This window comes from Ursus americanus, chromosome 2, assembly GCF_024610735.1.
Source record: "Ursus americanus isolate L20-20 chromosome 2, mUrsAme1.1.p, whole genome shotgun sequence".
In the NCBI taxonomy this organism is placed as follows: domain Eukaryota; kingdom Metazoa; phylum Chordata; class Mammalia; order Carnivora; family Ursidae; genus Ursus; species Ursus americanus.
In genome coordinates this window covers 25805445-25827411 of record NC_142128.1, presented here as the reverse complement: position 1 = coordinate 25827411, position 21967 = coordinate 25805445, and the positions used below count along the sequence as shown (strand labels likewise).

At 43.0% G+C, this 21967-nt stretch overlaps 1 protein-coding gene across 2 annotated transcripts in view; it reads left to right on the top strand.

Moving 5' to 3' along the window:
• The window catches only part of IQCK (IQ motif containing K), a 120124-nt gene that overhangs the window by 93947 nt on the left and 4210 nt on the right, over positions 1 to 21967 (top strand). The gene's annotated exons all lie outside the window — the stretch shown is intronic.

Sequence of the window (21967 nt, the reverse complement as noted above, 5' to 3'; positions counted from 1 at the left end):
GCTGATATGAGGAACAACCCTTGGGGAGGACTAAATGCCTAGCTCATAATAAGAAGTGATCAATGAATGATTAGCCATATATGGCTAATACTGTTGCTATTAAGACTATTGGCTTTGTGGTCTGAAAGAACCGGGGTCCTGCCACTCACCATCAGTGAGGTCATGGGCCAGTTGCTCATCCTCTCAAGGCCCAGTTTGCTCGTCTGTTATAATGGGGACAATTAGGGCCTATTGCAGAGGGCTCTTGTGGGGATCAAGTACGATTAAATACCATTGTATGCTATTACATAGACCCCTGGCACAGAGTGAATAGTCAATAACTGGTGGTTGGTTTTAGTAATACTTTTTAAACTGCCAAGAAATATATATAAAATTTTTATTCCAGGTAATTTACCTATAGCAGTGCTTCTCCATCCTGGCTGCAGATTAGCAACCCCTGGGGGGAAATTTATAAGATGTGTCAGGCTAGAGGCCAGAGAAAGTGATTACACGGGTTTATTCTTAGTAGAGAATGTGTTGTAACCACATCAGCAAAATCCTAATACTGTGGATTAGTTGCAAGGTCCCAGCAATAGGGATAGATTTTGGATTCAAAATCTTCCTTTGCAAGGCTCTTCTCACTAATGCAATTTCTTTTGGATTAAAATTCAGGGGATCTGAGTTCCTGGCCCACCTCTTCAATTTACCAGGTAGATGGACTTGGCTTTCTCCTTTGAAAAATTGAAGGAGTAAACCAGGAAATCTCTATAAACAAGAAATCCCATAGGTGTTTGCTGTAGAATCTCCTGCCCCCTGGGCAAGAGGCCTATTGCTGAGCAAATGCAAACTTTGGAAAACTTGCTGTTGTCTTGGTGGTGATCGTTGGTCTTGGGAGTTTGGTCTCAAGACTGAAGGCAAGAACAATAAGATGGTGAACATTCTGGGCATTTGTTGGGGAGAGTAGGGTGGGATAGTTGAGGGCCAGAGGGTAACTGGGGAGGTTTAGATGCTGAGAGGGGGAAGAGGAAAGGATGGATTGGGTATTTGGCCATTTAGGAGAGTTTGGGGAGAAAGCACAGGGATGTTCAAAAGGAGATTTTTGTTTGATCATATATTTGAGGAGTGGGAGCCTAGATTGAGAGATTTTCTTATCACCATATTTGCGTCCGTCACACTCAGGGGTGACTCTGAATGAAAGTTGGAGCTAACAAAGGGAGGGCAATGGGAACTTGCTCCTGCTGTGTGGTGTTTTGGCCTGCAGGGTGGTGTTGCCTATATCCTTAACTGCCAAACCCTGATGGTCTGCAAAGATCCATGGTCCTCACGAAAGCTCGATTTATTGAATGTCTCTGATGTGCCAGGTACCTTACAGATATTATTTCTAATCGTCACAATAAATTCAACTAGTACAAACTAGTATTACCCCTATCTTTCAGGGGAGGAGAGTGTCTCAGAGGTTAAGTCACTCACCTTTGGTCACACAGATGATAAGTGGCAGAACTGAGGAAATTTAGAACTTTCCAAAACATCATACTGCCTTGCTGTTCTCACAACCTTCTTTTCAGTCAGTCCATGGACTGGTAGGCTGAGGGAGAAGTCTGGAATTCATGCTCTCCAAAAGCTCGAAAGGCGTTCAATGCAGAAATGAAGACCACACTATGAGAAGGAATGGAGGATGGATGCCTGCTCCTACGTGGATGAACCTTGACATCATTATGCTAAGTGCAAAGAGCCAGACATCAAAAAGACCACATATTATATGATTTCATTTCTATGAAATGTCCAGAATAGGCAAATCCACAGAGACAGAAAGTAGATCAGTGGTTGCCTAGGGCTGGGGGAATGGGGGGGAATAGCAAAAGGGTATGGGGTTTCGTTTTAGGGTAAGGAAAAGGAAAATTGATTGTGGTGATGATTACACACATCTGTGACTCTACTGAAAACCATTGAATTGTGTGCTTTAAATAGGCGAATTGTATGGTATGTGACTCATACTTCGATAAAGCTGCTACAAAAAAAATTTAAAAGGTACAGGATGGATACTATCAAAAATCCCCCAGAAGATAACACATACTTGTGAGGATATGGAGAATTGGGAGTCCTTATGCATTGTTGGTAGGAATGTAAAATGGTAAAACAGCCAAAGTGGTTCCTTAAAAAAATTTAAAAAGGAATCACCGTATGATTCAGCAATTCCACTTCTGGTTATGTACACCAAAGAACGGAAAGCAGAATCTTGAAGGGGTATTTGTGCCCCCATATTCACAGCAGCATTATTCACAATAGCCAAAAGGTGGAAGCACCCCACGTGTCAATCAATAAATGAATGGATAAGGAAAATGTGGTCTCTACATAGAGTGAAATATCATTCAGCTTTAAAAAGGAAGGAAGTTTGACACCCGCTATAACACGGATGAATCTTGACGGCACTGTGCTGAGTGAAATAAGCCTGTCACAAAAGGACGAAGATTGTATGGCTCCACTTCCAAGAGGTACTCAGAGTAGTCAAATTCATAGAGATGGAAAATAGAACAGTGGTTGCCAGGGGCTGAGTGGAGGGGAGAATGGGGAGTTCTTGTTTAATGGGCACAGAGTCTCAGTTTTTGCAAGATGAAAACAGTCACGGGGACGGATGGTAGTGATGGTTGCACAACAAGTATGAAGATACTTAATACCACTGAACAGTACACCTAAAAATGGTTAACATGGTAAGTTTTATGTGCATTTTACCACAATAAAAAACTGAGAGAAGAAGGGGGCCCCTGGGTGGCTCAGTGGGTTAAACGTCTGACTCTTGATTTCGGCTCAGGTCATGATCTCAGGGTCGTGAGATCAAGCCCCACGTTGGGCTCCTTGCTCAGCAGGGAGTCTGCTTAAGATTCTCTCTCTCCCTCTGCCCCTCACCCTCACCCCCCAAATAAATAAATAAATCTTTAAAAAAGAAACTGAGAGAAAAAAATGAAGGCGCAGATCCCAAATATCCTGATGGCTGATGCTGTATCACCTCCATGACTGTCAGCTTAATGTCACCTCCTTAGAGAGTCCTCTTGTTTGACCACCCTTGCTTCCCCACCCCCCTGCCCTGCTTGTCCCCATCCGGCATGTTCTCTGCAGGGTGATTCAAAAAGAGCTGACCGCTTCCAGACTTTTATTACAACATGCCGTGTCTGGTGGGCATAGATCAAGAACTTGGTGTGGGTGCCACCCCTTCTTTGCAGCCTCACAGGAATAAAGAAACATGTCATGGCTGCCCTTCAGGCTGTGATGAAGGATCTGGAGGAAGCTGAGTCCCAGATGGCTGGGCGCCATGTTTCCTGTGTATGTTACACGGGGCTGCATATACGTTGTAGTTAACTGTACGAGTTTCTCTACAAATTGTCTTTGACTACATAGTACACATAACGTACTCAGAATTTTTTCCAAATGTTTAATTCTTCTGAATCACCCAGGATTTTAAAGATTTATTTTGTTTATTGCCTGTGTAACCATACAATTTAAATTCTGTAACAGCAGGGACTTTTTTGTTCTTTCCTGTTTTGTTCACTTCTCTATCCCTAGCACCTAGAACAGTGTCCAGCACATGGTAGATGCTCAAGAAATGTCTGTCGATTAATGAGTGAATCTGTGTTTCATAATCCCCTTCCCAAATTATCTAGCTTGCTAAACACTCCAAGGACAAGTAAATGGAACTGTTTCCAAGCAAGCAAGCAAACACACAAACAAATAAAGGGAAGGCATATGCTTACATATAATATATAAATGGACAAAGAGAAAAGTCTACTAGAATATAATCCTAAAATGTTAATTGTGGGTTTTTTTAAGTTTATTTCTTTTTTTTAGTAATCTCTACACCCAACGTGGGGTTCAAACTCACAACCCTGAGATCAAGGGTCACATGCTTCTCCAGCTGACCCAGCCAGGCACCCTGGTATAGTGATTATTTCTAAGTGGTAGTAATGCTGGTGATTGATGGGTTGATTGATTTCTGCCTGTTTGGGTTTTCACTTTCCTTTTTTGATTATTTATGTTTTCTGAAATCATAACACAGGGTGTTCATATTCACTGTGTGCTTGCTATGAGGCAAACACTTTTCCAAGTGTTTCCATAACGGGGACTCAGTCTTTGCAGCAGCCCTGTGAAGCAGGTACTACTGCGGTCTCCATTTTATAGATGAAGAAACTGAGGCATAAAGAGGCTGAACAGTGTAGCAAGGGCCCCACAGCAAAGAAGTAGCAAAGCCAGACAGCTAGATTCCAGAGTCCTTCCTCTCTCCCACCTCATTATGCTGCAATGCACAGAGTTATTTATGGAGTTCAAATGCTCAGGAGAAATCTGTTGGTGTTTGGTTTCATACGAAATCCATCAGGATCCAACCTCTGATTAAATCACTGAGGGCAAGAAGCACATGTCCCTCTATGCCTGTTAGCCTGGTTTGAAGGGCAGTGGTCCCACCCGCTTAATTGTCCCGCCTTCTCCCTGCGAGCGCCAGTACAGCCCTGTTGACGCATGGTATTTGCCCTTAGGATCTAAATTTAGGATCTGAATAGCTAAAGTGTCTTGCCAATTTCCAGATTCAACTCTCATTAGTCCAGGACATGGAAAATTTTCAAGGTAAAGAGCTATGGAAGCTAGATGTTAAGAAGGACAGGCTGATTCCTTTTAAGCTAATTTAAAAACTGTCCCCTTATTGAAGTAATACATTCTCATGATGAAAATACAGAAAAGCATCAAGAGATCAGAAAAAGTTACCCACCAATGCTGTCACTAATACTTTGGTATACAGAAAAACTTTTTTTTTTAAGATTTTTTAAGATTTTTATTTCTCTAGAGCCAGAAAACACAGGTGGAGGGGTGGGGGTGCAGGCAGGGATGGCAGAGGGAGAGGGAGAAGCAGGTTCCCTGCTGAGCAGGGAGACTGATGTGGGGCTCGATCCCAGGCCCCTGGAATCATGAATTGAGCTGAAGGCAGACGCCTAACTGACCGATCCACCCAGGTGCCCCTAGAAAAACTTTTAAAAAGTGCCTTATTTTGTCCCATCCAAGTAGGAGAGAGGTAGCAGAAATTGAGTCTTATGTAACATCTTCCTGTTGCCATGTGCATTGGAGTTGCCCTCATTTGCTTTTCATGGCATCTAGAGATTCGTCTCTTAAGAGGTTTCAAAGTGATGTTTGAAGCTATCCAGAGAGAGCAGGTAATAATGGCAGAAAAAGTCCAGGGCTTGGAGTCCCAAGATGTACCTTCAAACCCTGCTTGGAAGCTTCCTAGCTGTGTGTCTTTGAGCAAGGCACTTAACCTTTCTGATCTTCCATCTTTTAACTGTGAAATGAGATTAACACCCCTCTAAAAGTCCAACTGAGAGGTGATTTGAGTTAAAAGATTTGAGCTCACGCTTACCTGCAGATTCTCACTGGCTCTGTGACCTTGAGCAAGTTACTGAACCTCTCTATGTTTTAGTTTCTTCATCTGTACAATGGAAATGATAAAGGTACTCCCCTCACTGGATCCCAAAGAGACCCATATGAGACAGTGCGTGTAACATGCTCAGTCCAATGCCTCATACACATTAGGTGCTCAGTAACGATCAGTGACTACTGTAAACCATATGGCTTTTGAAGCATATTGGAGCTGTTTTCCCACTGTGGATGGTGAAATCGATTGGTGGGTTGCCACAGAATGTAAAAAATAAAAGAGTAGGGGTGCCTGAGTGGCTCAGTCGGTTGAGTGTCCAACTCTTGATTTTGGCTTAGGTTGTGATCTCAGGGTCCTGAGATCCGGCCCCGAGTGGGGCTCCGCACTCAGTGTGGCATATGCTTGGGATTCTCTCTCTTTCGCCCTCTGCCCCTCCCCCTGTTCGTGCTCTCTCTCTATCTCTCCCTACAATAAATAAATAAAATCTTTAAAAAATAAAAGCATAGATCCAGAAAATATTAGTATGTATTGCTTATAATAAGGGAATGCTCATAGGTGAAAGTTTAGTTTCAGGTGTGTATGTGTGTGTGTGTGTGTACTATTAAAGCAATATAAATTGTATTTCTTATTGTAGGTGGCAGTTTACAAAGATAAAAACCACTGGATTAGATCAGATAAACTCAGGTCCTCTAAGATTTAGATTTAACCTGAATTTGCCATATCTTTGGCTTACAAAACCGTGTATGTTTGGCTTACGAAAGCAGGGTAGCTCTAGGAAACAGCCATATTAAATGTACTTTGGCATCTTCCGTAAAAATGTTGTTAGGGTCAAACTCCATCTGAATCCTTTTACAAAAATAAGTCCTCATATGAGAAATGTTATACAGCACATGGTGCCAGAAAAATGTTGCTTCCCTTGAGGAAATGGTTTGCTTCTTCCCTAACTTTCCCTGTTTACCTTGTCTGCCGGGAACCTCAGAGTTCAATTTAAAGATCTTGTGTAACGGCTTAATGGCTTTTTGGGCTAGTGCATCAGAATTCATTTCTCTTTGGACTTTTCCTTTTTTCTTTTTTTTTTTCCTTCTATTTTTATTACCATATTTTGTCATGAAGTATCTCAAATCCTTTTAGGGAGAAAGCGAGATATAAATACATTCAGAAAGAAAACAGGCATCTATCTGCCTTGTTTACAACACAGAGGTTGGGAATTTCACATGAGATTGTGTATATGAAAGAACAAGGAACACTGAGAAGCCTGGTCGAGGGGGAGTTTTCATTGGGGGTATCTGACTTTTGCAAAGGTGTGAGTTTTATCAGCCTTGAAGAAAGGAGAATACTGCTGGCCTTTGTTTTCATGGAATTTTTGAAAGTAACTTTCTTCTTAACTGATTATAAAAGTAATTCTTGCAAAAAAGAAGCAATAATTGCCCTTTGTGGAAAATTGAACAAAAAAGTTGGTCAATGTAAGTCTTACCACCCACAGATGACCACTATTGAATGGTTGTCCTTCTTTCTTAAAAAAAGCTTTATTGAGATATAATTCATATGTCATACAATTCAAAGTGTACAAAGCAGTGGCTTTTAGTATTTTCACAGAATTTGCAACCATGACTGCAATAAATTTTAGCATCTTTTCATCATGTCACAAAGAAACCCTACTCCCCTTAGCCATAACTCCCCAAGACCCCCCCTTCCTCCCAGGCCCAGACAACCACTAATCTACTTTCCGTCTCTGTAGAGTTGCCTTCGTGACTGGTTTATTTCACTCAGCACAATGTTTTCAAGGTCCATCCATGTCATAGCATTTATCTATACTTCATTTCTTTTTATGGCTTGTATTAGTCAGCTTAGGCTGCCGTAACAACATACCACAGACTAGCCGGCTTAAACAACAGATATTTTCCCACAGTGCTGGAGGCGGGGAGTTGGAGATCAGAGTGCTGACATGGTCAGGTTCTGGTGAGAGCTCTCCTACAGGCTTGCGGAAGCTGCCTCCCAGCTCGATCTTCATACAGCGGAGGGAGAGCTTTGTATCTCTTCCTCTTCTTAGGACAGTACCAGTTCTATGGGATTAGGGCTTGACCCTTATGACCTCATTAACCTTAATCACCTCCTTAAAGGCCCTATTTCCAATGCAGTCACTTGAGGGGTTTGGGGCTTTAATATACGAATTGGAGGGGGAACACAATTCAGCTCATAACATGGCTGAATAATATTCCATGGTACGGATGTAACACATCTCATTCACCTCTTCATCACTTGATGGACATTGGACTCATTTCCATTTGGGGGCAATTTTGAATAATGCTCTATGAACATTCATGAACCGGTTTTGTGTGAACATGCATTTTCATTTCTCTTGGGCATATACATAGAAGTGGAATTGCCGGGTCATATGGTAACTCTAGATTCAACTGTTTGAGGAACTGCCAGACTGTACCGTTTTACATTCCCACCAGCAATGGATGAGAGTTCCAATCTTTGCACATCCTTGCCAACACTCGTTATTATCTGTCTGTTGGATTCTAGCCATCCTAGTGGGTGTGAAGTGGTATCCCATCGCGGTTTGATGTATGTTTTGCTGATGCCTAATGATGTTGAGAATCTTTTCATGTGCTTATTGGCCATTCGTATATCTTTTTTGGAGAAATGCCTTTTCAGATCCTTTGCCTTTTTAAATTGGATTGTCATTTTATTGTTGAGCTATAAGAGCTCCTTGTATATTCTAGACACAAGTCTCTTATTAGATACATAATTTGCAGTTTTGTGGGCTGTCTTTTCACTTTCTTGGTGTCTTGAAGCACAAGAGTTTTCAATTTTGATGACGTCCAATTTATTTTTTCATTTGTTGGTTGTGCTGTTGGTATCATATCTAAGAAACCATGGCCTATTCCAAGGTCATAGAGATTTATTTTATTTTTTTCTAAGAGTTGTATGATTCAAGTGGTTGCATTTAAGTCTTTGACCCATTTTGAGTTAATTTTTGTATATGGCCTAAGGAAAGGGTCCAACTCCATCCTTCCCAATGTAGCTATGCAGGCATCCAGCAACACTTGTTGAAGAGACTCTTCTTTCCCTAATGAAATGATCTTGGCAATTTTGTTAAATATCAGTCGAGCATGAATGTAAGGGTTCATTTCTGGACTTTCAATTCTATTCTGTTGATCTATATGTCTATTCTTATGCTAGTACCACATAGTCTCCATCACTGTAGCTTTATAATAAGTTTTTAATTCAGGAAATTCGAATCCTCCAACTTTCTTTTTTCTGAGGTTGTTTTTTGGCAAATCTGGGACCTTTGAATCTCTAATTATCATCTTTATTGTCAGTGTTTTTGAAAATGCAACTTTATCTTTCATTTTACATCAATGAAATGACACTCCATAACAATTATTTTCATGTGTCCCTAACTCTAGATTGTAAACATCCTTCTATATTATAAACTTATTTTACATACGCTTAGTACATAATTTAATTATCTTCCTACCAGACACTTGTTTCTGAACGTCAGCATTGTAAATATTGACACCATGGCTACCTTCATTCCTAAGACAGTTTTATATTTGTGAAGGTACTGAAGATATTTTTACGTATTGAAAACATCAATCTTTTCATTCAAATGTTGAGATGATTTCCCTAAAAGTAGAATAGGCACAAATAAGAGTCAAATCTCACATTTGCAACTTAGAAAAGTCACTAACCTTTCTGAACCTCAATGTTCTCATCTGAAAAATTCAGATAATTATAATAGAGTTGTTTTGAAGATTAAAGGAATATAGGAATATATGGCCTAGCACACATACGACTCAATCAGTAGTACTTATAGTTATTTTTATGTTTTTATTGTGTAAGTAGACTCCATGCCCAGCATGGAGCCCAATGTGAGGCTTGAACTCACCACCCTATGATCAAGACCTGAGCTGAGATCAAGAGTCAGATGCTTAACCAACTGAGCTGCCCAGGTGCTCCTATATAATAATAATAACTGTTATTATTATTTTCATCATTGTTGTTGTTACTGTTGCTAGCTACATTAAAAGTTGCAACAGGTAGGGGCGCCTGGGTGGCTCAGCCTTAAGCGTCTGCCTTCGGCTCAGATCATGATCCCGGGGTCCTGGGATCAAGCGCCGCATCGGGCTCCCTGCTTGGCGGTAAGCCTGCTTCTCCCTCTCCCACTCCCCTTGCTTGTGTTCCCTCTCTCGCTGGCTGTGTCTCTGTCAAATAAATAAATAAAATCTTAAAAAAAAAGGTTGCAACAGGTAGCCAAAATGGAGATGATGCCCTGACATTCAGGTCTTTCCTATCAGCCTGGGAATTACAATCATAATGAGTAGACCTTAGGGGAGCCTGGCTGGCTCATTTGGTGGAGCATGCAACTCTTCATCTCAGGGTTTTGAGTTTGAGTTCCACATTGGGTGTAGAGATTACTTTAAAAAAATGTTTAAAGAGTACATTTAAAAAAATAAAGAGTAGGCATTAAATGTTTCTCACATTAGCCAAAGAACAGTGTTTTAAATATCATGCACCAAGTAGATGCCTTCATTCCTAAATCTTTGTATGTATTTCAGATTAGTTTCTTAGAATAATTTCTCAGCAATGGCCATGAGATGGTTTAATTCCATTTGTGTAGCTATAGAAGATATTGTTTACATATTGAAAACACTTATCTTTTAATTAAAACATGGATTAGCTCCAAGAGAGCAATGGCTCTGTCTGGCGTGTTCACCATTTTAGATCTAGCATCAACAAGCACACAGTAGATGCTGACAAAGGAATGCAAAAAGTGAGGCAGCAGGCCCCCAACGTATTTTGTTGCTTTGGATTACTTTGTAGAAGCAGCAGGGGCTAAAGCGGCTTAGCCTAGGAAAGCAGGCACACAGCAGTTTGAACCATGATAATAACTACCATTTATTATTTTTTTAAAGATTTTATTTATTTATTTGAGAGTGAGAGAGTGAGAGAGATCACAGAGGGAGAGAAAGAGGGAGAAGCAGACTCACCAGTGAGCTGGGAGCCTGATGCGGGGCTTGATCCCAGGACCTTGAGATCTTGACCTAAGCCAAAAGGCAGACACTTAACCTACTGAGCCACCCAGGCACCCCCAGAACTACCATTTATTATGCACCTGTTGCATCTGTTTTGTCCGTCATTCTTGTGGTGGATTTTTGTATGTGGCCTCAATTAATGTATTTAAATATTAAGATTACTTGTGCAATAAGATCCATGGGGAACCCAATGTTATAGGCAAGGAAACAGAAGCTTTGAGAAGGTTAATGACTGGGCCTAGGGTGTGCTGGTAGTTAGTGCTGAGCCAAAATGAAAACATTTACCTCTCTGATACTAAAGTCTGAGTGTTCTTTTCCCAAGAAAGATGTGTGTCCTTTTGTGTCTGAGAGAGAGGGTGGTTGGGGCTTACAAAAGGAAGCTAGAGTAGGATTCCTTAATTAGGTCAACAAGGATTGATCGAGCACCCGCTCTGGGGGTGGGACTGGACAGTTCCAGGTGCTGGGGATACAATGGAGACCATACACCACCACCTTGCTCTCCTAGAAACCCAAAGTCTAGTGGAGGAAACAGACACTATTCCAGTAATCACACAAGTACTTGATTACAAACTGTGGTGAGTGCTACAAAGAAGTCCAGGGTGCTACCAGAGCCTAGCAGGGAAATTTGACTAGGTTCCCCTAGGCTGAGATCAGAAGTGAGCTAGGAATTAACTAGATGTGAGTGGCAGGGAGGGCTTTCCAGGATGAGAAATGGACCTAAGTAAAGACCCCGAACCTGGAAGGGGGACCGAAAGAAGGCCTATGTGGCAAAAGCAGAATGCAGGGTGATGGGGCAGCCAGGAGAAAGCAGTGGCCTCATGGACCTGTTAAAGACTGTAGACTTGATCCTGAGGGCAGCAGGGAGCGTTTAAAGGGTTTTAGCTGAGCAATGGCGGCATCAGCTGGGCTATCTAAAAAGATGGATGTGGCCGCAGGTGAGGAGAGATTAGGTGACCAGTGGCAGTGAGAATGGGCAGAAGTGGATGCATTTAGGAGACATTTATGGGTTAAGAATGACATAGGTGTTATGAGTAACTCTTTCTAAAATGCAGTTTTGTTTGGAGGTACATATGTTTCTCACCAATATCCATGGTTAGAAACATTCACATTTTCTCTTCAGTATTCTTCCTATTAGGAAGAACCCTGTGGTTGAAACGCTTGGTTTGTTAATTCCCAACCCCTTTCTTAACGTTTGATAAGTTTGTTTTCTTAGTCTTTGGAGTTTCTTGACTTGAGATGGCTCAAGTCTGCTCTGGGTTCTGGACCAAGCACTAAGGTAATGAGTGAATACTGCCCCAGTCCCTCAGTACAGATTGAAATGATTTCTCGATTAGTTATTAAATTGTTACACTTCTAAAGGAACTGCTTAAAAATAAACTGGATGATTTGTTTCCTTTTCGCTTAAAGGCAACATTTAATATAGGAGCTTCTGCCCGTCTGAACTGGATGAGACTGTTTATACCCAGGCTAATTCAAAATGCTTGGGATATTTCTAAAGGTTCAGTCTTGGCAGCGGCAGCTGAGAATGCAGAGATAAATAAAAAAGTCACAAGACGCGGCTGATGGGGTTCGTCTGTTCATTCACACCCATGACTCACTAGACTTTTGAAGACACTGAATTTTGAAGGGCAACCTAGTGGATGGTGGCAGTGTAATCGGCTGTGCTGAAACTCTGGTCTTGATGAGATTCAGCTAAATGGACCTACCCTCGGAAATTGAGAGGTGGAGAGAAAATGCTTACAGAGATTTAGACATATGAATAGCACATAAACCTTATCCACATGACTTAAAGAAAATTCATTTAAACATCTGTTTGAAAATAGCATATTTTCCAGTTTTTCTACAGACACTGTTACTTGTATGATTAAGAAATAATTGAGGGGCACCTGGGTGGCTCAGTCCATTATGTGTCTGCCTTACACTCAGGTCATGATCCTGGGGTCCTGGGATGGAGCCCATCATCGGGCTTCTTGCTCAGCAGAGTCTGCTTCTCCCTCTCCCTCTGCTGCTCCCCCCACCCCACCCCCGCCGCTTGTGTGCACTCTCTCAAATAAATAAAGTATTTAAAAAAAAAAGAAATAATTTCATTGAGGGGTGCCCGGCTGGCTCAGTCAGTAGAGCAGGCAACTCTTGATGTCAGGGTTGTGAGTGGGTGTAGAGATTACTTAAAAATAAAATCTTAAAAAAAAGAATTTTGGGGCACCTGGGTGGCTCAGTCGGTTGAACGTTTGTCTTCGGCTCAGGTCATGATCCCAAGGTCCCAGGATCAAGCCCTGCATCAGCCTCCCTTTTCAGCTGGAAGCCTGCTTCTCCCTCTCCCTCTGGTGCTCCCCCTGCTCAGGATCTCTCTCTGTCTCTCTGTCAAATAAATAAATAAAATCCTTTAAAAAAAAAAAAAAGAATGTTATTGAGCACCTACTGTGTGCCGGGCAATGGGTCATCTCATTTGATCCTCATGCCACTGAGAGGAAGGTCTTATTATCCCTGAGGTCTCGGAGGCTTCCAAGGGCTTTAGAGACTTTCTCAGGTCACCCAGTTGGTAAATGATGCTAGGATTCTGGTTCCAGAAGGTGTGCTCTGAACAACTACACCCTGCTCCGATGCCCCGGTCACTGGTTTTGCCTTGGTGGTTCCCTTCCCCAACCGGGGCCTCACTTATTAAAAAGAAAAATAAAATAAAAAACAAGCCTTTTGTTAAACATCTTCCTTTCTAGGAATCCAGATCTTTTCCAGGGTCAAAATTTGATGTCTCAATACAACCAACGTTGTCACTTCCAGCACCAAATGTTCCCATTTGAAATACTGCCTTCAAGGAGACTTCACTGAGTTTACTTTAGTAACACTGTTTAGAAGTTAGCAATAAGTCTTAATTATTGCACATTCAAGACTGTCAAATTCTTCCCGATGCCTTGTGGCTTCCAAGGCTCAACTTTCCCTAAAATAATGCAGCCCAACGTCTGACATTGTCAAGAAAGGGAGGTAAACTTACCAGACTACTGACATTTACCCCTCGAAAGTCAACATACATTTCTTCTTCTTTTTTTTTTTTAAAGATTTTATTTATTTATTTGACAGAGAGAGAGACAGCCAGCGAGAGAGGGAACACAAGCAGGGGGAGTAGGAGAGGAAGAAGCAGGCTCCCAGTGGAGGAACCTGATGCGGGGCTCGATCCCAGGACCCCGGGACCACGCCCTGAGCCGAAGGCAGCCGCTTAACAACTGAGCCACCCAGGCGCCCCAACATACATTTCTTCCTAAACAACAAAAAATTTTCCACCATTTGTTCCTCCACTGGGGGAACATGGAGTTTTTTTGTTGTTGTTGTTGATTTCTTTACACTTTTTCTGTGTTCTTCCAATTTTCTATAATGGCTACATTTTATTTTTATAATGGAAAAATAACCTGATTTTTAAAATTCAGTCCAATGAAGCAGAAGAGAAATAAAATCTTGGTAATATATATGTAGATCCCCTGCCTTCCTAATTGGAAAGTATGGAACATGACTGTAAGCTCCATTGGATGCTTCTGGGTCATGATCAGGGATGACTTGATGGTTTAGACCATGGATTTCGAACTCAGATAGACCAGGCTTAGAATCTTGGCATGGCCATTTACTTAGCTCTGTGACCTTGAGCAAGTTGCATAGTGTCTCTGAGCCTTAGTTTTCTCATCATTAAAATGGAAATAATGATAGCATCTACCTCCCAGTGTAGCTGGGGAGATTGAATGAGCTGATAAATGAACCTAATGTCTAGCATTCAGTTAATGCAAGTTTCTTGATTACTTATGTGATACTGTTAATATTCTGTTGCAAGGTGTGTGGTGCCCCTAGGGACTGCTGAGGCACCTAAGACTTTTGGCCCTGGATCTGAATTCAAAGGTCCTCAGATCTTTATTCTCTTCCTCCCCATTTTCCAATTTATTTTATTTTATTTTAATTTCTGTTGAAGTAAAACTTACAGGCAGTAGGATATACTAGTCCTAAGTGAACTTCTGTGTGCGTATACCCCAGCATAACCACCACCCAGATCAAGATAAAGACATGTCCAGCCCCTCTGTGGGCTCGCTCGTGCCCCACCCAGTCAGCAGCCCCCAAACCCAAAGCAAACTCTGTTTTGACTCCTAAAACCATAGAAGAGTTTTGCTTATTCTCAAACTTCATATTAATGAGGATATTAATGGGGATAAAAAACACAGGATGAACTTCTTGGTGCCTGGCATCTTTTTCTGAGCATTGTGTCTGGAAGATTCTGCCAGATTGTTGAGGATAACAGTAGTTTGCTCTTTTTCACCAATGTGTAGTATTCTTTCATATGAATATGATTACAGTTTGTATATCCATTCACTTTACTGATGAACACTTGAGTTGTACCCAGTTTTTGGCTATTATGAAAAATGCTGCTATTATGAATGTCTTTGTATACGTATTCTGGCTTGAAACACTCACTTCAGTTACAGACTACCCAGGAGTGGAATTGATGGGTCTGTGAGTATACAAAATATTTGATTTTAGAGGATACTGTCAAGTCCTTTTCTAAAGCGGTTGCCCTGTTTCCCGTTCTCACTAGTGGTGCCTGAACTTTCCAGTCGCTTCTGCATCCTTGCTAACACTTGATATGGTGAGTCTCTTTCATTGTCACCACCCTAGTGGGTGGGTGGATGTGTGCTAGCTCTCTCATCATGCCTATAATTTCCATGACGTCTAACAATGATGCACACTGTTTTATGTCATCATCCGCCATTGGGACACACCATTGTGTTCCTAAACTCAGTTATACTCTTGGGATAGCTCCGTTTGCCAGAATGAGATTTAAAGAATGAGCACACATGTTCTGAGAGAGGCTGCAGGGGCTCTCCTGTAACCAATACAGCAGAGTTTGGGGCACGCATTTCAGAGCATCTACGCTGGCATCTGCTTACTTTCAAGTTCTTAACTGTGTTTGATAGCGAGCTTGCAAGAGAAATAACTGGCAGATGAGTGATGTGCTATGAATTTTTGAAAATGCTAAGTGAAGTGGAGCCTGGGTGGCTCAGTCATTAAGCATCTGCCTTCGGCTCAGGGCGTGATCCCGGGGTCCTGGGATCGAGCCCCACATCAGGCTTCCTGCTCCGCTGGGAGCCTGCTTCTTCCTCTCCCACTCCCCCTGCTTGTGTTCTCTCTCTCGATGGCTGGCTCGCTCTCTGTCAAATAAATAAATAAAAACTTAAAAAAAATGCTAAGTGAACTGTCTAGCAGGATTTCAGCTGACATTTCTACAGTCCATGTAGGAGAAAAGAAGTCACATTAGTTGAGTATCCACTATGTGTCAATCCTTGCACCAGGCACTTTAAATACATTATCTCCTTGGGGCACCTGAAAGGTGAAACTGGTTAGGTGTCCGACTCTTGGTTTCAGCTCAGGTAGTGATCACAGGGTTGTGACATTGAACCCTTTGTGGGCTCTACGCTGAGCACAGAGTCTGTTTAAGACTCTCTCTCCTGGGGCACTTGGATGGCTCAAAGTGTCTGCCTTCGGCTCAGGTCATGATCCCAGAGTCCTGGGATCGAGCCCCACATCAGGCTCCCTGCTCATTAGGAAGTCTGCCTCTCCCTCTCCATCTGTCTCTCCCCCTGCTCATGCTCATTCTCTCTCTTTTTCTCTCTCTCAAATAAATGAATAAATAAATAAATAAATAAATAAATAAATAAATAAATAAATAAATAAAATCTTAAAAAAGAATAAAAGACACTCTCCCTCCTCTACCCCCTCAACTCGTGTGTGTGCACGGCACACTCACTCTGTCTCTCTCTGAAATACATAAATATATCTTTTAAAAAAATTTTTTAAGGATGTACTGTGGAAGGCCTCAACCAGGAATAAATGTGAAACAGGAGTCATTTGTTCTCCAAAAAAATTTTTTTAGAAAGGCAGGGGAAAAAGGGGCAGAGTTGATTGAATGAAAGAAACTTGTTTCCACTTTGCCCCTAGAAACATCATCATGTTTGGCTTCCAACACCAACAGACAGCCTTGGTGTCCTCCTTGGAGACAATGTTAACTTTTGGTATTGAGCAATTTTAAATTCACATTGTCAAAATTTACAGAAAATGTGCCTCACTGAATTCCGCTTGGCATTTCTCCCTGATCCTTCAAAGTTGGCAAAAGCATCACATTTTTAATGGCTTCGTATGTTTTACCAAGTTTATAAATTATCAGATACCTAGTCATTCCCCAATTGTTGGCCGTTTAGGTTGTTCCCAAGCTGTTTTTGTGGTGAAATGATGTGTTAGGAAACACCTTTGTCTGCATGCCTCGTTGTGGTATCTTTGAGTACGGAGATCTTCATCTGCCGGGTGAGAGACACTGTGAGACCATGACCTTGCAGGGGTTAAGAGCATGAATGCAGGAGCCAGACAGCCCAAGGTATGACCATGGGCAAGCCACGTAACCTGTGTGCCTCGGTCTCCTTGTCTTTCAGACGGGAAAATCACGGCACCTAACCTCACCATCACTTCATACGTGTAAAGAGCTCGGTCAGTGCCACAGAAGGGTTTGCTTGTATTATTTACCTTGAATCCTAGAAACTGGGGGCTAATTGGATAACAAATTCATACTTTAAGGTTTCTTAAGTATATTGTTGACTTGAGTGTGTGAACCAGGCTCCTCTTTGGATGGACATTTATTGAAGCAACTTTTCCCTATGGTGTGTGCACATCTTTTGGTTCTTACAATTCCCTGTTTATTTTTCTGCTTCCCCGTCTGGACAGAAAGCTCCTTGAGATCAAAGACTATGCCCTAAAAATAATAATCGGTAATATTTACTGAGTGCTTAATTCTGGATAGGACTCAGTGCCAAGCACTTTGCAGGCCTTGTCTTATTTGCTCTCCCAGCACCATCTAACACCTGGGCCCTCGGGAGGCAGGTGCTGAGTGCTGGCTGAGTGATACAGTGCTCTTTCCCAAACTTGTCACATCAAAAGGATCACTCAAAGCCAAGCACAGAGGTGGGGGATGCTGATTCCCAGGATTCACTCCTGGAGATCTGAGTCTAAAGGTGTAGAGTAGCCCAGGGGTCTGTCTCAGGTGATCCCTTCATGCTGAGGCCACATCTGGGCAACCCAAATGAGCAGCTGGATGACCCCATGATCCCTGAATTTCCTGTATCTCAAGCCTTAGGCAGTTTCTCCCAACTGTGCGGAGTTCTCAGCCCGGTCACTGACTGAACAGGAGAGGAGGGTGACTGAGAGGAGGAAACCATAAGCAAGTCTCATTAGTATGCAGGGCCTTTCTTGTCACACTGCCTTTAATTGAAGCTGAAGGGCTGGCTCACGGCTCTGGGATTTTCCACTCTCCAGCCCTTCCGGAACTGGCTGTGCACCAGCCTGCTGAGGGGGACAAGGACGATGCAGGGGCACGGAGGCATCTGTCTGTTGGTGGTGGAGGCCAACCATGCTGATGGCTCTAAACTAAAATGGAAACCAGGTTCTTTCATTCAGTCGTCGCTACCTGCTTCTCCCCTGCGGCCTCCTCTGTGGCTCCCTCCTTTTATCCACCTGTGGACCTACCTGTGCAAGGCTCTGTTCTGCCAAGACGAGGAAGGAAGCCACTAAGGGGAGACTTTAATCTGTTTCTTAACTTTTAGCAAAGTAGTCCCTGCACATGGTTCCCATGGTTAAAAGATAGTACCCCCCCCCCCGGCCTTATCTGTGGTTATGAGCATCCACTGGGGGTCTTGGAACCTGTCCTCCGAGGTTAAGGGGGGGACTGCTGTATAGGATGGACAGAAGGACATAATGAGCATCATCTTTGTGTCACCCTTTGCTACAGCAATCACTTTGAATTCTTAGCTGTTTCTCTCTGGATGGTTATGATTTTAGATATGATAGATAGGATTTTAGACATTATCTACTGATTTCCTACTTTGACAGATGAGGACTAGTTCACTTATACCCCATCTCCAACCTCCCAAAGCACTTAAATTGTTCTTTTCTGTTCCTTTATTAGTTGACTTTGTAATTTCAAGTGATATACTACCGTCCCGTGTTTATTTCTTTTTACCTGTTTTTGGGGGTGGGGAAATATTCATACAACAGTGACTATAAAGTACCTGTAACTATGAGGCAAACACTCACGTATAACTACCATACCAGTTAAGGAAATAGAATACTGTCAACACATTTAACGCTTCTCCTCCCCCAGTGAAGCCACTTCCCCTGACTTTTGTGCTAATTGTTGTCTTGCCTTTTTTCTTTAAGATTTTATTTGTAAGTAATTTCTACACCCAAAATGGGGCTCGAACTTACAACCCCGAGATCAAGAGTTGCACGCTCTGACTGAGCCAGCCAGGTTCTCTTGCCTCTCTTTAGAGTTTTTCTTATCTTTATAGGCACTCCTCGGTATTTAGATTGGCTGGGAATAGAATCGCACTATATGTATTACACTGTGCCTTCCACCGTTCCTTCAACATGGGTGAGCTAATCTAAGTCGACAGGTGTAGCTGTGGTTTATTCACGTTCACTGCTGTATACTCATCGTTCAAGTAGACCACGATTTATTTATCCAGTCAGCTATTGATAGACACTGGGGTTGTTTGCAGCTTCCTGCTATCATGGACAACTTAATCCACGTGGCCCAGAACATGTGTGCAAAGGTTTCCCCAGGGGATGGATACAGGTGTGCAACTGCTGCATTGCAGGGAGCGTGCACACTCAGTTTCACTTGATAATGCCACTTTTGCAATATGTGGCACCAGTGGACACCCCCAGAGACTCTGACCTGATTGGCTGGGGTGGGGCTGGGCATTGAGAATGTTCAAACCTCCCCAGGTGATTCCATCATGAGGCTCCATGTCCACCTTTATTTCCAGTCCATCAACTCTAGATAGTATTTTGATTTTTTCAATTTGGAGGAGCGATCCTAGCATCCCTTTCTGTTCTCCTTTCTCAAGATTTTTGTGTTTAATAATCAGAAAGAGATAATAAGGGCTTTTTCCCCAGGCAAAGGTGAAGTGTAGGGGTGGCTAAGGGAGTCAAGGCATGGGCAGGAATTGGTTGATACTAGGACAAAGGGGAGCAGGTGAAGTCTTTCTTCATGCAGGGCTGAGGAACAACAGAAAACCCAAGGGCTGGATTCTTCCCAGCTGCCAACCCTCCTTTCCTCTATGGCTACTGGTAGGCTCTAGCGTCTGTCTGCCAGCTGTAGGCCAGAGAGGTCATTCAAACTGCTTCAATTTTGAGACATTGAGGGGAACTCTAAGCTTTTCTGAACTGCTGTGAGGGTCTTTATGGTCTTTTTTTTTTTAAAGGACTCCAACCCCAGTTTGGATTTCTCAATCCTGGCCGAACAGTAGCAACATATGGGAACTTTGAATAAATACCTGGGCCTCAGATGGGCCTCATACATCAGAATGTCTGGGGTGAGACCCAGGCACTAATAGGCTTCAGACATGGCCCAGCTAATTCTTCAACGCAGCCAAGGTGGAGAACCAGCGGCAGTGGGTCAAACTCTAAGTCGTATCCATCATCACCTGGGGGGCTTGTTAAAAACACGAACTGGCTCGGCTCCACTGTTTCTGATTCTGCAAGTCTGGGGTAGAGCTGCGGGTTTCCATTTCTGATAGGTTCCCAGTGGCGCAAACGTTGCTGCTCCCCCTAACCCTGCCTAGAGCACCATCTCGCCCCTGAGGTCTTCCTGCAGACCTCCAGGTAGGGACCCAGCGCAGCCCTGTACTGAGCTGTTCCATCAGGTCGAGCAGACCTCCTCCCAGCTCTGTATTATGTGGTCCGGCTGGTAGCTTAACATCGGCTACGGAAATTGGCAGATGCTACCGGTCGGGAATCTGCCGTCCCCACTCAGTTGTTGAACATTCCCGTCCGGATCACACCACCAGTCGGCAGGATAGCGGGAAAGCACCTACGGAGCCGTAGCGCGTCCTTGGCTGTGAAGGATCAGTGTCATCAATAGGATCTAGACACGCGTAAGGTATTCACAGTGTTTACCCGTAAAACTTCCATATATGGAACAAAAAAGGTGTATATGCTCAAAACAATTCTTTAAAATTTCCGGCGACCACAGGTTCTAAGTATTAAAAATACTTTTTCTGGTTTGAGTTATTAATACAGTCAGTAGTAGTTCACAAAGCCAAATAAATAAGCTATGATTTTTGATAGTTATTAAATATAGAAAGGAGACTCTGGTAGACAAACTGCCTCCTTGTTTGGCACCTGGGGAGTTTTTACACACTTGGCAATGGCGGCACCGGGAGAGGTAGGAAAGGGGATCAGTATAAACCCCACCACCACAAGTCCATGGTGTGGAAGCTGCGGCTTTGGAAGGTGACTTTCTTTGAATAAACCATGACCAAGTACCCTAGAAAGTCTTTGTGTAGCCCCAGCTTGAAGACTGTTGTGCTAGCCTGGGCTGCGGAAAGCTTTTCAGTCCACTTCCAACAGGAAGTAACTGCATTGCCCGCGATGCCGTCCCCACCTCACTCCATGCTCGGGCCCAGTTGGATCAAAACATGTGCCCTTCACGGTAACAAGCCCCCACGCCCTTTATGCTCGAACACTGCTCTCCACAAGCACCTGGACACTAGAAGCAAAGACTTACTAAAAACAAGAGGGTCTTTCTTGGGGACACCTGGGCGGTTCATTCGCTTCAGCAACTAACCCTTGATTTCGGCTTAGGATCCTGAGATCAAGCCCAGTGCTGGGCTCCGTGCTCAGCTTAAAATTTCTCCATTCTCTCCCTCTCCCCACCGGCCCCCCCCACCCTGCTTGTGGGAGTGCATGCTCTCTCTCAAATAAATAAAATCTTAAAAAAACTTTTTTAAAAATGAGAGGGTCTTTCTGAAAGGATTCCCCCCACCCTGGGGGACTGGGTTTCCCTGCTTTTCCAGGGGAGGGGCTTTTCCCTTTTGGGACAATTTCCCTTACAAGTTGTGCTGTCCTGTGTTCTGCCAACTTTCCTGTTTGGCCGATGCAGGAAATCCCCCAGATCACATTCTTTTCCAGACCATGAAAGACTAGAAGATTCCCTTCTGACCTTGTATTCACCCCAGTGTTATCCTGAGTTTTTAAATTTTGGGTGGGTGGGGGGAGCAAGGTGAGTGGTGACAGATTGGGCTGAGTCAAGAGCCTGGAATCTGTCATCATCTTCAGTAAAACTTCCTTTCTTCAGTTCCCCTGACCTGAAAAGCGCACTTTTGACCTACTGAACTAAATTAGGAATGGCTGTGATGGACTTTGAAGGCATTATGCTAAGTGAAATAAGTCAGGTAGAGAAAGACAAAAACTACTATGTATGACCTCATATATATATGTGGAATCTAAACAAAAAACAAAATCCAAACTCACAGGAAAAGAGATCAGACTTGTGGTTACCAGGGACGATACAAACTTGCAGTTACGTGCTAAATCAGATCTAGGGCTCTAATGTACAACGTGACGACTCCAGCTAACACTGCTGTATGATATACAGGAAAAGTTGTGAAGAGAGTAGATCCCACGCGCTCTCATCACAAGACTTTTTTCCCTTTCTTCTTTTCTTGTTATTGTA